This window comes from Staurois parvus, unplaced genomic scaffold (assembly GCF_062004578.1).
Source record: "Staurois parvus isolate SC_StPar_1 unplaced genomic scaffold, SC_StPar_1.0 ptg000051l, whole genome shotgun sequence".
Taxonomy (NCBI): domain Eukaryota; kingdom Metazoa; phylum Chordata; class Amphibia; order Anura; family Ranidae; genus Staurois; species Staurois parvus.
In genome coordinates this window covers 2,368,823-2,382,401 of record NW_028317847.1, presented here as the reverse complement: position 1 = coordinate 2,382,401, position 13,579 = coordinate 2,368,823, and the positions used below count along the sequence as shown (strand labels likewise).

Below are 13,579 nucleotides of genomic sequence, written 5' to 3'. Positions count from 1 at the left end.
GGCTCCTGTGTGCATTACATCAGGGAAATGTCAGCACAGAGAATGGCCAGGAGATTTATGTCATCCAAATACACAGAACAGCTTGATTGTATTATAATTATTGGGATTATTAATATTACACCCATTATTGTTTATATTACAATTAATATCAATCATTAGAATCCTATTAATACAGTAAAATAAATAAAATGACATTATAATAACATTGTATGAATATAAACAGAGGCGTCTATATTATTAATACAGGGAAATGTTATCAATGTTATATAATAGGATCCAATCCAATGCCGCCTGGGCTGGATCCCAGATGAGCCAATCAGAGTAAAGCAGGCTGAACAGAGGCTGTTGATTGGTCACACATAAACACCCCAGATGAGCCAATCAGAGCAAAGCAGGCTGAACAGAGTCTGCTGATTGGTCACACATAAACACCCCCAGATGAGCCAATCAGAGCAAAGCAGGCTGAACAGAGGCTGCTGATTGGTCACACATAAACTCCGCCCCCCTCACTGTGGTCACATGACCTCCCTCACTGTGACTTTGCACTGTGCACAGGCTGAGTCCTCAGTTGCTGTTTTCTCTCACCAGAGACAGCTGCTTCCTTACAGAGCTCCTGTGACTGATTGCTTTGTATCTCATTGCACTCAATCTACAGCGATTGGAATCGACTTTCCATTTATATCCAGCGATCCACAGCGATCAGTAACTGCTGATTTCTGTATTTCTAAAAAAAAAAAAAAAAAATGTGCAGAATCTTTGCCGTGATTGGTATTCTGTTGCTCCCTTTTGGAGTACACAGAAAGGACATCAAAGACTCCACAAAGACCGGCATGGACAAGGACAATGATATGAAGATTATGGAGGAACGAAGAAATTTCATCAAAAACTCCCCAGATATCCATATGGAGGGGGGGAGCATGAAGATTATGGAGGAACACCGATATTTCATCAAAGACTCCCCAGATATACGCATGGAGGAGGAGGGGACCATGAAGATGATGGAAGAACTGGAGCAGGAAAAGGTCAGAGAACTGGAAAACGAGTCCCCAGGACCCATCAGTTGGTTTTCACTACTGGCCACCACTCCATTCTGGTACAAGGGGACAGTCCTGATAAGTGTTCTCATTCTGAGGTACATCCTGCGCAGGAATCACCTGGCCACAGTATTAGCTCAATATTTGAAGATCCTGGAGCTGATTGAATTCTTTTATGTACTACTCCATGTCTGGTACAGCGAGGGGCCAACCTCAGAGAACACAGTTCTGCCCATGCTTAAAAATGCCACTGACTGCTACCAATGGATGGTTGCTGGGCTCCAGTCAGTCTGGTCCAATGGGTGGGCAGCCTTAGGGAACACAGTGCTACCCATGCTTATAAATACTGTTGCTGAGCACCGATCAGAATGCTTGTTGGGGCTTATCATCTTGCTGCTGGTACTGTTCCTAAAATATTTCAAGCCATTTCACCAATGGATCCAACCAACGAAAAGCAACATCAACCCACTGACGATTGACATCAATCTAACAACAGACAGCACTATGGACCAGGCTGACTTTCGTACTCCCATCCCCACACCTCCTAGGAATAACGTCCGTTTTCACATGAAGGTTTTACTCCGGGAAATGAGGAGGAGCGAGCAAAACAAGCGGCTCTGGCACATTAACATCTTCCCATCAACAAGTGAAAGTGTGGACAGTGCTATGGAAGAGACTGACTTTCCCATTCCCAGCGTCCCACCTCCCAGGGATGACATCCGTGCTCACCTACGGGATTTAAGCCGGCCATTGAAGAGGCGCAGGCCAACCAAGGAGTTCAGACATGGCTACATCCTTTCATCAACAAGTGAAAATGTGGACAATGCTATGGAAGAGACCGACTTTCCCATTCCCAGCGTCCCACCTCCCAGGGATGACATGCGTGCTCACCTACGGGATTTATGCCGGCCAATGAAGAGGCGCAGGCCAAACACAGAGTTCAGGCACGGCAAAATGTTCTCATCAATGAGTGACGTCATTCCACAGGTTGATGATGCCGTCCCATCAACGCATGACATCATTCCTAAGAGATATTCTACCATGTCATCAATCAGTGACATCATCCAACCACCAAGCGATGACATTAGTTCTGGGACTGACCAACCGACTGGCCATCCCAGCGGCGCATCTCCTAGTGATAGCACCTGCTTTAATCTACACAATTTATTCCAGCGAAAGAAGAAGCACAAGCGACCGAAGGTGAAAAATAACAAAAATCCCACCTCATACCTGGTCGGCGTTTTCTTGTGCGGGAGACATCCAATTATATGTCCAGCAGACTGTTTCATCTTCGACTTGTAAATATCGCAGCCGTATTCACCTATTGGCAGGGGTCGGGTGTTCTGCCGCGTTACGCCGGGTGGCGCATGCACAGAACACCGACACGCTCTAGCCAGCGGGCCCTGGGCGATCGTGGCAGCGGCGACGGCCGCGCATGCGCACTCGCGATCGTGGACAGGCGCCTGGCACCAATGACAGCGCAGGACGCGCTATTTAAACAGGACAGGAGGTATGTGTAATTGCCGTTTAGTCTTATTGTCCTGTTCCTGTCATCTGATTTGTGAAGTTTCCTGTTGCCGACCTCTGCTTGATCCTGACCCTGCTGATTGTCTCCTGCATGACCCCTGGCTTGACCTGACCATTCTCTGCCTGATCCTCCGGTATCTCGCTGCCCACACCTTGCTGAACCCAGCTCGTGACCCTGACCATTCTCTGCCTGCTCCTCCGGTATCTCGCTGCCCACACCTTGCTGAACCCGGCTCGTGACCCTGACCATTCTCTGCCTGCTCCTCCGGTACCTCGCTGCCAGCACGTTGCTGACCCGGCTCGTGACCCTGACCATTCTCTGCCTGCTCCTCCGGTACCTCGCTGCCCACATGTTGCTGAACCCGGCTCGTGACCCTGACCATTCTCTGCCTGCTCCTCCGGTACCTCGCTGCCCACACGTTGCTGAACCCGGCTCGTGACCCTGACCATTCTCTGCCTGCTCCTCCGGTACCTCGCTGCCAGCATGTTGCTGACCCGGCCTGCCTGACTACGCCTTACGTTACGCTGACTGTCCATCCATCCATCCCGCATTGATCAGTCCCTGCTGCCAGGCCTACCAGCCTCTTCACGTCAGGCTCTATTTCCCGCAACACCTCTGACGGTACTCTCTACCACTGCTGGACGTACTCAGGGGTCGCGCCCTGGTCTCGGTCTGCTCCAAGTCCATCCCCACCATCAGGGGCCCTGGTGCATAAGCAGATTGGGACTTAGACCCTGCGTGCTGAGGAACCCCGCACTGTGGGTTGCTAGAGATACCGGCAGGCGGTGTCTGACACCTATAGAATGTATTGCGGCTAAAGAAGAAGCGCGGGCCAACCGAAGAGGCCGGCCAGAAGACTCAGAGAGAACATTGGATACACAGATATTCGTACACATTTCTGCGTGTCGCCTATTCAAGCGTTTGTCGCACCAAAGAAACTCAGGGACAAAATTTCAGCCTTCAGCCAGGTGCGATGTAACAAACACGTTTTCCCGCAATTCTCATGCGTCTTGCCATGCGACAATTGCAGCAACATCACACTGCATTCGGGGCGCCATGTTGATGGTCAACGTCTCTTTGGTGCCTCTTGAGACATCTCCATAGAGGACGTCACTGGCAGGAAGGGTTCTCATTGGCCCCAGCAGAAAAGGAAGACTTTGAAGACTCCTCCTGCCTCTGAAGCCAATCAGAGTTCCTTTCTTTTCTCCCAGGCTTAAGCCTCTAAGGCCAGACCTAAGCCAGGGGCCCAGCTCAGTCACAAGCCTGGGGCCCCTAATCCCCAAACCTTCAGACTAGTCCTATTAAACATCCTGAAGGGATTTCCCTACTTTCTAAAGTGGGGGGACGTCTGTTGGCCTTTGGGGTCACCTGGTCAGCAGACATCTCAGAAGCTCAGGTAAGAGACGTGGTGTCCAGGGGCTACAGGCTAGAGTTCATCTCCCTGCCCCCACCCCGTTTCGTTTTGTCCAACCTGCCGGTGTCCCCGCAGGGACTAGCGGTCCTCCATGCTGCTCCTGCAGATCTGCTGACCCAAGGAGATCTCCCCATTGTACCAACAGCAGAATAGTTCCCGGGTTTTTAGGCCACATTCACAGGGGACATACCAACCTGTACCGCCGTGGAGGGCCGTGTTTATTTGCAGGGGATGTACCGGTGTTCATGCATCCCTGTGCAGGCAGTTCCATTGATGTCAGTTGGGACGTAGTGGTAACATGGACACAGATGCTGATCCCAATCTGACATCCGTATGGATGCATGGCCCTGAACGCACACTGTGTTCAGAGCTGTTCACCCGCACAGATGTTAGATTGGGAGCAGTGTCTGTATCCATGCAGCCGCTGCATCCCAATTGACATCAATGAACCTGCCTGCACAGGGATGCATGAACACCGGTACATCCCCTGCAAGTAAACACGGCCCCCCACGGCTGTACGGATTAGTACGCTCCCTGTGACCGGGGCCTTACTCCAACCTTTTCCCTGTTCTAAAGCCTCCCAGCCGGTTCACACTATGTGGTGCGGGACACTGCATGGAATCCGCACAGGAATCACACCGCATTCCTCTGCGCATTCCATGCAAATGTCTGTGCGCTGCGATTTGGGACATACACTTTCTATGGCTCAAATCACATCGCATCCGCACCACAAAGGTGCAGGACTGTCTTTAGATCCGCCCCTGAATCACATAGCATGGGTCTTCTCACCCATGTCATGTGATTTCTGGCAATCACATCGCGTCTTGCCATCTGTTTCGGGTGTCAATAATTTATTACTGACTCCCGCACCAGATCGCATGAACGTGATGCGATTGCAATGCGGTGCGGGAAACGCACAGAATTCGCAGCGTTTCCCGCACCGCATTGGTGTGAACCCGAGCTCAAGGAGGACATAGGCTGCATTCACTCGGGGGATTAGGGGCATACAGCGGATTCCTGCGGATGGGATCACTGTGAACAGTGGGGGGTGGGAAGTCTGTACAAAGCAATGACAGGCTGACAGGAGCCGCGACCATTCCCATGTATCCGCACATCCATCGGTCATCTACGGTTAGGGCCAGGATCGCTCATCCTTCCCTGACCACAGATGATCGATGGATGTGCGGATACATGGGAATGGTCCCGGCTCAGCCTGTCATTGCTTTGTACAGACTTCCCATCCCCCACTGTTCACAGTGATCCCAGCCGCAGGAATCCCCTGTATGCCCCCTAATCCCCCGAGTGAATGCAGCCTATGCCCTCCTTGAGGCTTTAGAACAAGGAAACGGTTGGAGTAAAAACCCGGAAACCATTCTGCTGTTGGTACAATGGGGAGATCTCCTTGGGTCAGCAGATCTGCAGGAGCAGCATGGAGGACCGCTAGTCCCTGCGGGGACACCGGTAGGTTGGACAACACGAAGCGGGGTGGGGGCTGGGAGATGAACTCTAGCCTGTAGCCTCTGGACACCACGTCTCTTACCTGAGCTTCTGAGATGTCTGCTGACCAGGTGACCCCAAAGGCCAACAGACGTCCCCCCACTTTAGGAAATGGGGGCTTCCCTTCAGGAGGTTTAATAGGACTAGTCTGAAGGTTTGGGGATTAGGGGCCCCAGGTTTGTGACTGAACTGGGCCCCTGGCTTAGGTCTGGTCTTTGAGGATGAAGCTTGGGAGAAAAGAAAGGAACTCTGATTGGCTTTAGAGGCAGGAGGAGTCTTCAAAGTCTTCCTTTTCTGCTGGGGCCAATGAGAACCCTTCCTGCCAGTGACGTCCTTTATGGAGATGTCTGAAGAGGCACCAAAGAGACGTTCTCCATCAACATGGCGCCCCGAATGCAGTGTGATGTTGCTGCAATTGTCGCATGGCAAGACGCATGAGAATTGCGGGAAGACGTGTGTGTTACATCGCACCTGGCTGAAGGCACCAAAGAGACGTTCACCATCAGAAGACATATATACAATGTTCTCTCTATATTGGGGTGTCACCCCTCCCCCATCATATCTGTATATACAATGTTCTCTCTATATTGGGGTGTCACCCCTCCCCCACCATATCTGTATATACAATGTTCTCTCTATATTGGGGTGTCACCCCTCCCCCATCATATCTGTATATACAATGTTCTCTCTATATTGAGGTGTCACCCCTCCCCCATCATATCTGTATATACAATGTTCTCTCTATATTGGGGTGTCACCCCTCCCCCATCATATCTGTATATACAATGTTCTCTCTATATTGAGGTGTCACCCCTCCCCCATCATATCTGTATATACAATGTTCTCTCTATATTAGGGTGTCACCCCTCCCCCATCATATCTGTATATACAATGTTCTCTCTATATTGGGGTGTCACCCCTCCCTCATCATATCTGTATATACAATGTTCTCTATATTGGGGTGTCACCCCTCCCCCATCATATCTGTATATACAATGTTCTCTCTATATTGGGGTGTCCTCCCTCCCCCATCATATCTGTATATACAATGTTCTCTCTATATTGTTGTGTCACCCCTCCCCCATCATATCTGTATATACAATGTTCTCTCTATATTGGGGTGTCACCCCTCCCCCATCATATCTGTACATACAATGTTCTCTCTATATTGGGGTGTAACCCCCCCCCATCATATCTGTATATACAATGTTCTCTCTATATTGGGGTGCCCCCCCCCATCATATCTGTATATACAATGTTCTCTCTATATTGGGGTGTAACCACCCCCCCCATCATATCTGTATATACAATGTTCTCTCTATATTGGGGTGCCCCCCTTCCCCCATCATATCTGTATATACAATGTTCTCTCTATATTGGGGTGCCCTCCCCATCATATCTGTATATACAATGTTCTCTCTATATTGGGGTGTAACCACCCCCCCATCATATCTGTATATACAATGTTCTCTCTATATTGGGGTGCCCCCCCCCTCCCCCATCATATCTGTATATACAATGTTCTCTCTATATTGGGGTACCCCCCCTCCCCCATCATATCTGTATACAATGGGTATCTTGGTACAATGGGGAGATCTCCTTGGGTCAGCAGATCTGCAGGAGCAGCATGGAGGACCGCTAGTCCCTGCGGGGACACCGGTAGGTTGGACAACACAAAGCGGGGTGGGGGCTGGGAGATGAACTCTAGCCTGTAGCCTCTGGACACCACATCTCTTACCTGAGCTTCTGAGATGTCTGCTGACCAGGTGACCCCAAAGGCCAACAGACGTCCCCCCCACTTTAGGAAATGGGGGCTTCCCTTCAGGAGGTTTAATAGGACTAGTCTGAAGGTTTGGGGATTAGGGGCCCCAGGTTTGTGACTGAACTGGGCCCCTGGCTTAGGTCTGGTCTTTGAGGATGAAGCTTGGGAGAAAAGAAAGGAACTCTGATTGGCTTTAGAGGCAGGAGGAGTCTTCAAAGTCTTCCTTTTCTGCTGGGGCCAATGAGAACCCTTCCTGCCAGTGACGTCCTTTATGGAGATGTCTGAAGAGGCACCAAAGAGACGTTCTCCATCAACATGGCGCCCCAAATGCAGTGTGATGTTGCTGCAATTGTCGCATGGCAAGACGCATGAGAATTGCGGGATGACGTGTGTGTTACATCGCACCTGGCTGAAGGCACCAAAGAGACGTTCACCATCAGAAGACATATATACAATGTTCTCTCTATATTGGGGTGTCACCCCTCCCCCACCATATCTGTATATACAATGTTCTCTCTATATTGGGGTGTCACCCCTCCCCCATCATATCTGTATATACAATGTGCTCTCTATATTGGGGTGTCACCCCTCCCCCATCATATCTGTATATACAATGTTCTCTCTATATTGGGGTGCCCCCCCATCATATCTGTATATACAATGTTCTCTCTATATTGGGGTGCCCCCCCTCCCCCATCATATCTGTATATACAATGTTCTCTCTATATTGGGGTGCCCCCCCTCCCCCATCATATCTGTATATACAATGTTCTCTCTATATTGGGGTGCCCCCCCTCCCCCATCATATCTGTATATACAATGGAGAGAAGGGTTGGGATTGGTGGGTCGGAGGCACGGAGGAGACCTTCGCCATCAGAAGACATGGAACCTCGCGTTGGTGGTGTAGTGGTTAGCATGGCTGCTTTTCCAGCAGCTGACCCGGGTTCAATTCCCGGCCAACGCAATCTCCAACATGGCTGCCTCCCCTCCTAGATGATCGGAGTCCCCCAGGGGAAAAGGCCGAGACAAATCCAATGTGGAGGATATATTACTGGTGGGATCAATAACAAACCAAAACCAATGAAGGGAATGTGTCGTGCGATTGGACAGATTTCATTACACACGCTCCAATAGCAGACTTCCTGCAGATGGATCGCATTGTTCTGTGTTCTCCATTCCAGCCAGTAGGTGGAGAACTCCACCCCTTCTCTGGTATGTTCTAGGCCGGGGGGGCCAAACTTTCCAGTACGGGGGGCCGAAAGTCCCATATTTATACATGCATAAAATCAGAGTCCCCCCTTATGTCAGAGTCCCCAATATAGTCACCACTTACCTCCTCAGGACCCCCCTTTATATCTAGGTCCCCATCAAAGTCCCCTCATATCTGTGTCCCCATCAGAGTCCCCTCATATCTGTGTCCCCATCAGAGTCCCCTCATATCTTTGTCCCCATCAGAGTCCCCTCATATCTGGGTCCTCATCAGAGTCCCCTCATATCTGTGTCCCCATCAGAGTCCCCCCATATCTGTGTCTCCATCAGAGTCCCCTCATATCTGTGTCCCCATCAGAGTCCCCCCATATCTGTGTCCCCATCAGAGTCCCCTCATATCTGTGTCCCCATCAGAGTCCCCTCATATCTGTGTCCCCATCAGAGTCTCCTCATATCTGTGTCCCCATCAGAGTCAATTGTTGGCCCTAAATACAAATACCGGAAAAAAGAATAATCCATCAACTCTGAGGAACGGGTGCTGCCCACTTACCTGCCATGTTGGTGGTGTGACAATGGCCCCCCCTTCACAACTATTGATAGTGGTTATAGTGGTTATAGGGGAGGGGTATAGCGGTGATGGGGGGGAGGGGTCAGTAGTGATGGGGGGAGGGGTCAGTAGTGATTATCACACCCCCTATAATGCATTATTATTATATAGTAATGAGATGATTACAGATCTTGTTATTGATAATAATGCGTGCTCCCCCTCCCCCTCCCCCCCTCTCCCCCCAGTGTCTCCCTCCTCCCAACACTTCACCTTCCCCTCCCCTCCCCCCCCCCCCCAGTACTGGGACACACCATCACTTCCTGCCTGGTCTCCATGGTGATGGGTCTTCCAGGAGGAAATCCATGGTGATGGGACACTACAGGAGGAGCTGAGTGTTGCTGCCCTCTAGCGGCTCCTGTGTGCATTACATCAGGGAAATGTCAGCACAGAGAATGGCCAGGAGATTTATGTCATCCAAATACACAGAACAGCTTGATTGTATTATAATTATTGGGATTATTAATATTACACCCATTATTGTTTATATTACAATTAATATCAATCATTAGAATCCTATTAATACAGTAAAATAAATAAAATGACATTATAATAACATTGTATGAATATAAACAGAGGCGTCTATATTATTAATACAGGGAAATGTTATCAATGTTATATAATAGGATCCAATCCAATGCCGCCTGGGCTGGATCCCAGATGAGCCAATCAGAGTAAAGCAGGCTGAACAGAGGCTGTTGATTGGTCACACATAAACACCCCAGATGAGCCAATCAGAGCAAAGCAGGCTGAACAGAGTCTGCTGATTGGTCACACATAAACACCCCCAGATGAGCCAATCAGAGCAAAGCAGGCTGAACAGAGGCTGCTGATTGGTCACACATAAACTCCGCCCCCCTCACTGTGGTCACATGACCTCCCTCACTGTGACTTTGCACTGTGCACAGGCTGAGTCCTCAGTTGCTGTTTTCTCTCACCAGAGACAGCTGCTTCCTTACAGAGCTCCTGTGACTGATTGCTTTGTATCTCATTGCACTCAATCTACAGCGATTGGAATCGACTTTCCATTTATATCCAGCGATCCACAGCGATCAGTAACTGCTGATTTCTGTATTTCTAAAAAAAAAAAAAAAAAATGTGCAGAATCTTTGCCGTGATTGGTATTCTGTTGCTCCCTTTTGGAGTACACAGAAAGGACATCAAAGACTCCACAAAGACCGGCATGGACAAGGACAATGATATGAAGATTATGGAGGAACGAAGAAATTTCATCAAAAACTCCCCAGATATCCATATGGAGGGGGGGAGCATGAAGATTATGGAGGAACACCGATATTTCATCAAAGACTCCCCAGATATACGCATGGAGGAGGAGGGGACCATGAAGATGATGGAAGAACTGGAGCAGGAAAAGGTCAGAGAACTGGAAAACGAGTCCCCAGGACCCATCAGTTGGTTTTCACTACTGGCCACCACTCCATTCTGGTACAAGGGGACAGTCCTGATAAGTGTTCTCATTCTGAGGTACATCCTGCGCAGGAATCACCTGGCCACAGTATTAGCTCAATATTTGAAGATCCTGGAGCTGATTGAATTCTTTTATCTACTACTCCATGTCTGGTACAGCGAGGGGCCAACCTCAGAGAACACAGTTCTGCCCATGCTTAAAAATGCCACTGACTGCTACCAATGGATGGTTGCTGGGCTCCAGTCAGTCTGGTCCAATGGGTGGGCAGCCTTAGGGAACACAGTGCTACCCATGCTTATAAATACTGTTGCTGAGCACCGATCAGAATGCTTGTTGGGGCTTATCATCTTGCTGCTGGTACTGTTCCTAAAATATTTCAAGCCATTTCACCAATGGATCCAACCAACGAAAAGCAACATCAACCCACTGACGATTGACATCAATCTAACAACAGACAGCACTATGGACCAGGCTGACTTTCGTACTCCCATCCCCACACCTCCTAGGAATAACGTCCGTTTTCACATGAAGGTTTTACTCCGGGAAATGAGGAGGAGCGAGCAAAACAAGCGGCTCTGGCACATTAACATCTTCCCATCAACAAGTGAAAGTGTGGACAGTGCTATGGAAGAGACTGACTTTCCCATTCCCAGCGTCCCACCTCCCAGGGATGACATCCGTGCTCACCTACGGGATTTAAGCCGGCCATTGAAGAGGCGCAGGCCAACCAAGGAGTTCAGACATGGCTACATCCTTTCATCAACAAGTGAAAATGTGGACAATGCTATGGAAGAGACCGACTTTCCCATTCCCAGCGTCCCACTTCCCAGGGATGACATGCGTGCTCACCTACGGGATTTATGCCGGCCAATGAAGAGGCGCAGGCCAACCACAGAGTTCAGGCACGGCAAAATGTTCTCATCAATGAGTGACGTCATTCCACAGGTTGATGATGCCGTCCCATCAACGCATGACATCATTCCTAAGAGATATTCTACCATGTCATCAATCAGTGACATCATCCAACCACCAAGCGATGACATTAGTTCTGGGACTGACCAACCGACTGGCCATCCCAGCGGCGCATCTCCTAGTGATAGCACCTGCTTTAATCTACACAATTTATTCCAGCGAAAGAAGAAGCACAAGCGACCTAAGGTGAAAAATAACAAAAATCCCACCTCATACCTGGTCGGCGTTTTCTTGTGCGGGAGACATCCAATTATATGTCCAGCAGACTGTTTCATCTTCGACTTGTAAATATCGCAGCCGTATTCACCTATTGTCAGGGGTCGGGTGTTCTGCAGCGTTACGCCGGGTGGCGCATGCACAGAACACCGACACGCTCTAGCCAGCGGGCCCTGGGCGATCGTGTCAGCGGCGACGGCTGCGCATGAGCACTTGCGATCGTGGACAGGCACCTGGCACCAATGACAGCGCAGGACGCGCTATTTAAACAGGACAGGAGGTATGTGTAATTGCCGTTTAGTCTTATTGTCCTGTTCCTGTCATCTGATTTGTGAAGTTTCCTGTTGCCGACCTCTGCTTGATCCTGACCCTGCCGATTGTCTCCTGCATGACCCCTGGCTTGACCTGACCATTCTCTGCCTGATCCTCCGGTATCTCGCTGCCCACACCTTGCTGAACCCGGCTCGTGACCCTGACCATTCTCTGCCTGCTCCTCCGGTATCTCGCTGCCCACACCTTGCTGAACCCGGCTCGTGACCCTGACCATTCTCTGCCTGCTCCTCCGGTACCTCGCTGCCCACACGTTGCTGAACCCGCCTCGTGACCCTGACCATTCTCTGCCTGCTCCTCCGGTACCTCGCTGCCCACACGTTGCTGAACCCGCCTCGTGACCCTGACCATTCTCTGCCTGCTCCTCCGGTACCTCGCTGCCCACACGTTGCTGAACCCGCCTCGTGACCCTGACCATTCTCTGCCTGCTCCTCCGGTACCTCGCTGCCCACACGTTGCTGAACCCGCCTCGTGACCCTGACCATTCTCTGCCTGCTCCTCCGGTATCTCGCTGCCCACACCTTGCTGAACCCGGCTCGTGACCCTGACCATTCTCTGCCTGCTCCTCCGGTACCTCGCTGCCCACACGTTGCTGAAACCGCCTCGTGACCCTGACCATTCTCTGCCTGCTCCTCCGGTACCTCGCTGCCAGCACGTTGCTGACCCGGCTCGTGACCCTGACCATTCTCTGCCTGCTCCTCCGGTACCTCGCTGCCCACATGTTGCTGAACCCGGCTCGTGACCCTGACCATTCTCTGCCTGCTCCTCCGGTACCTCGCTGCCCACACGTTGCTGAACCCGGCTCGTGACCCTGACCATTCTCTGCCTGCTCCTCCGGTACCTCGCTGCCAGCATGTTGCTGACCCGGCCTGCCTGACTACGCCTTACGTTACGCTGACTGTCCATCCATCCATCCCGCATTGATCAGTCCCTGCTGCCAGGCCTACCAGCCTCTTCACGTCAGGCTCTATTTCCCGCAACACCTCTGACGGTACTCTCTACCACTGCTGGACGTACTCAGGGGTCGCGCCCTGGTCTCGGTCTGCTCCAAGTCCATCCCCACCATCAGGGGCCCTGGTGCATAAGCAGATTGGGACTTAGACCCTGCGTGCTGAGGAACCCCGCACTGTGGGTTGCTAGAGATACCGGCAGGCGGTGTCTGACACCTATAGAATGTATTGCGGCTAAAGAAGAAGCGCGGGCCAACCGAAGAGGCCGGCCAGAAGACTCAGAGAGAACATTGGATACACAGATATTCGTACACATTTCTGCGTGTCGCCTATTCAAGCGTTTGTCGCACCAAAGAAACTCAGGGACAAAATTTCAGCCTTCAGCCAGGTGCGATGTAACAAACACGTTTTCCCGCAATTCTCATGCGTCTTGCCATGCGACAATTGCAGCAACATCACACTGCATTCGGGGCGCCATGTTGATGGTCAACGTCTCTTTGGTGCCTCTTGAGACATCTCCATAGAGGACGTCACTGGCAGGAAGGGTTCTCATTGGCCCCAGCAGAAAAGGAAGACTTTGAAGACTCCTCCTGCCTCTGAAGCCAATCAGAGTTCCTTTCTTTTCTCCCAGGCT

At 50.8% G+C, this 13,579-nt stretch overlaps 1 protein-coding gene and 1 non-coding gene across 3 annotated transcripts in view; one reads left to right on the top strand and one right to left on the bottom strand.

The window, feature by feature from the left end:
- The window catches only part of RUNDC3B (RUN domain containing 3B), a 346,416-nt gene that overhangs the window by 65,587 nt on the left and 267,250 nt on the right, over positions 1–13,579 (bottom strand). The gene's annotated exons all lie outside the window — the stretch shown is intronic.
- On the top strand, positions 8,128–8,199 carry TRNAE-UUC (transfer RNA glutamic acid (anticodon UUC)). Its single transcript has one exon. It is a non-coding gene; the product is annotated as a tRNA-Glu (tRNA).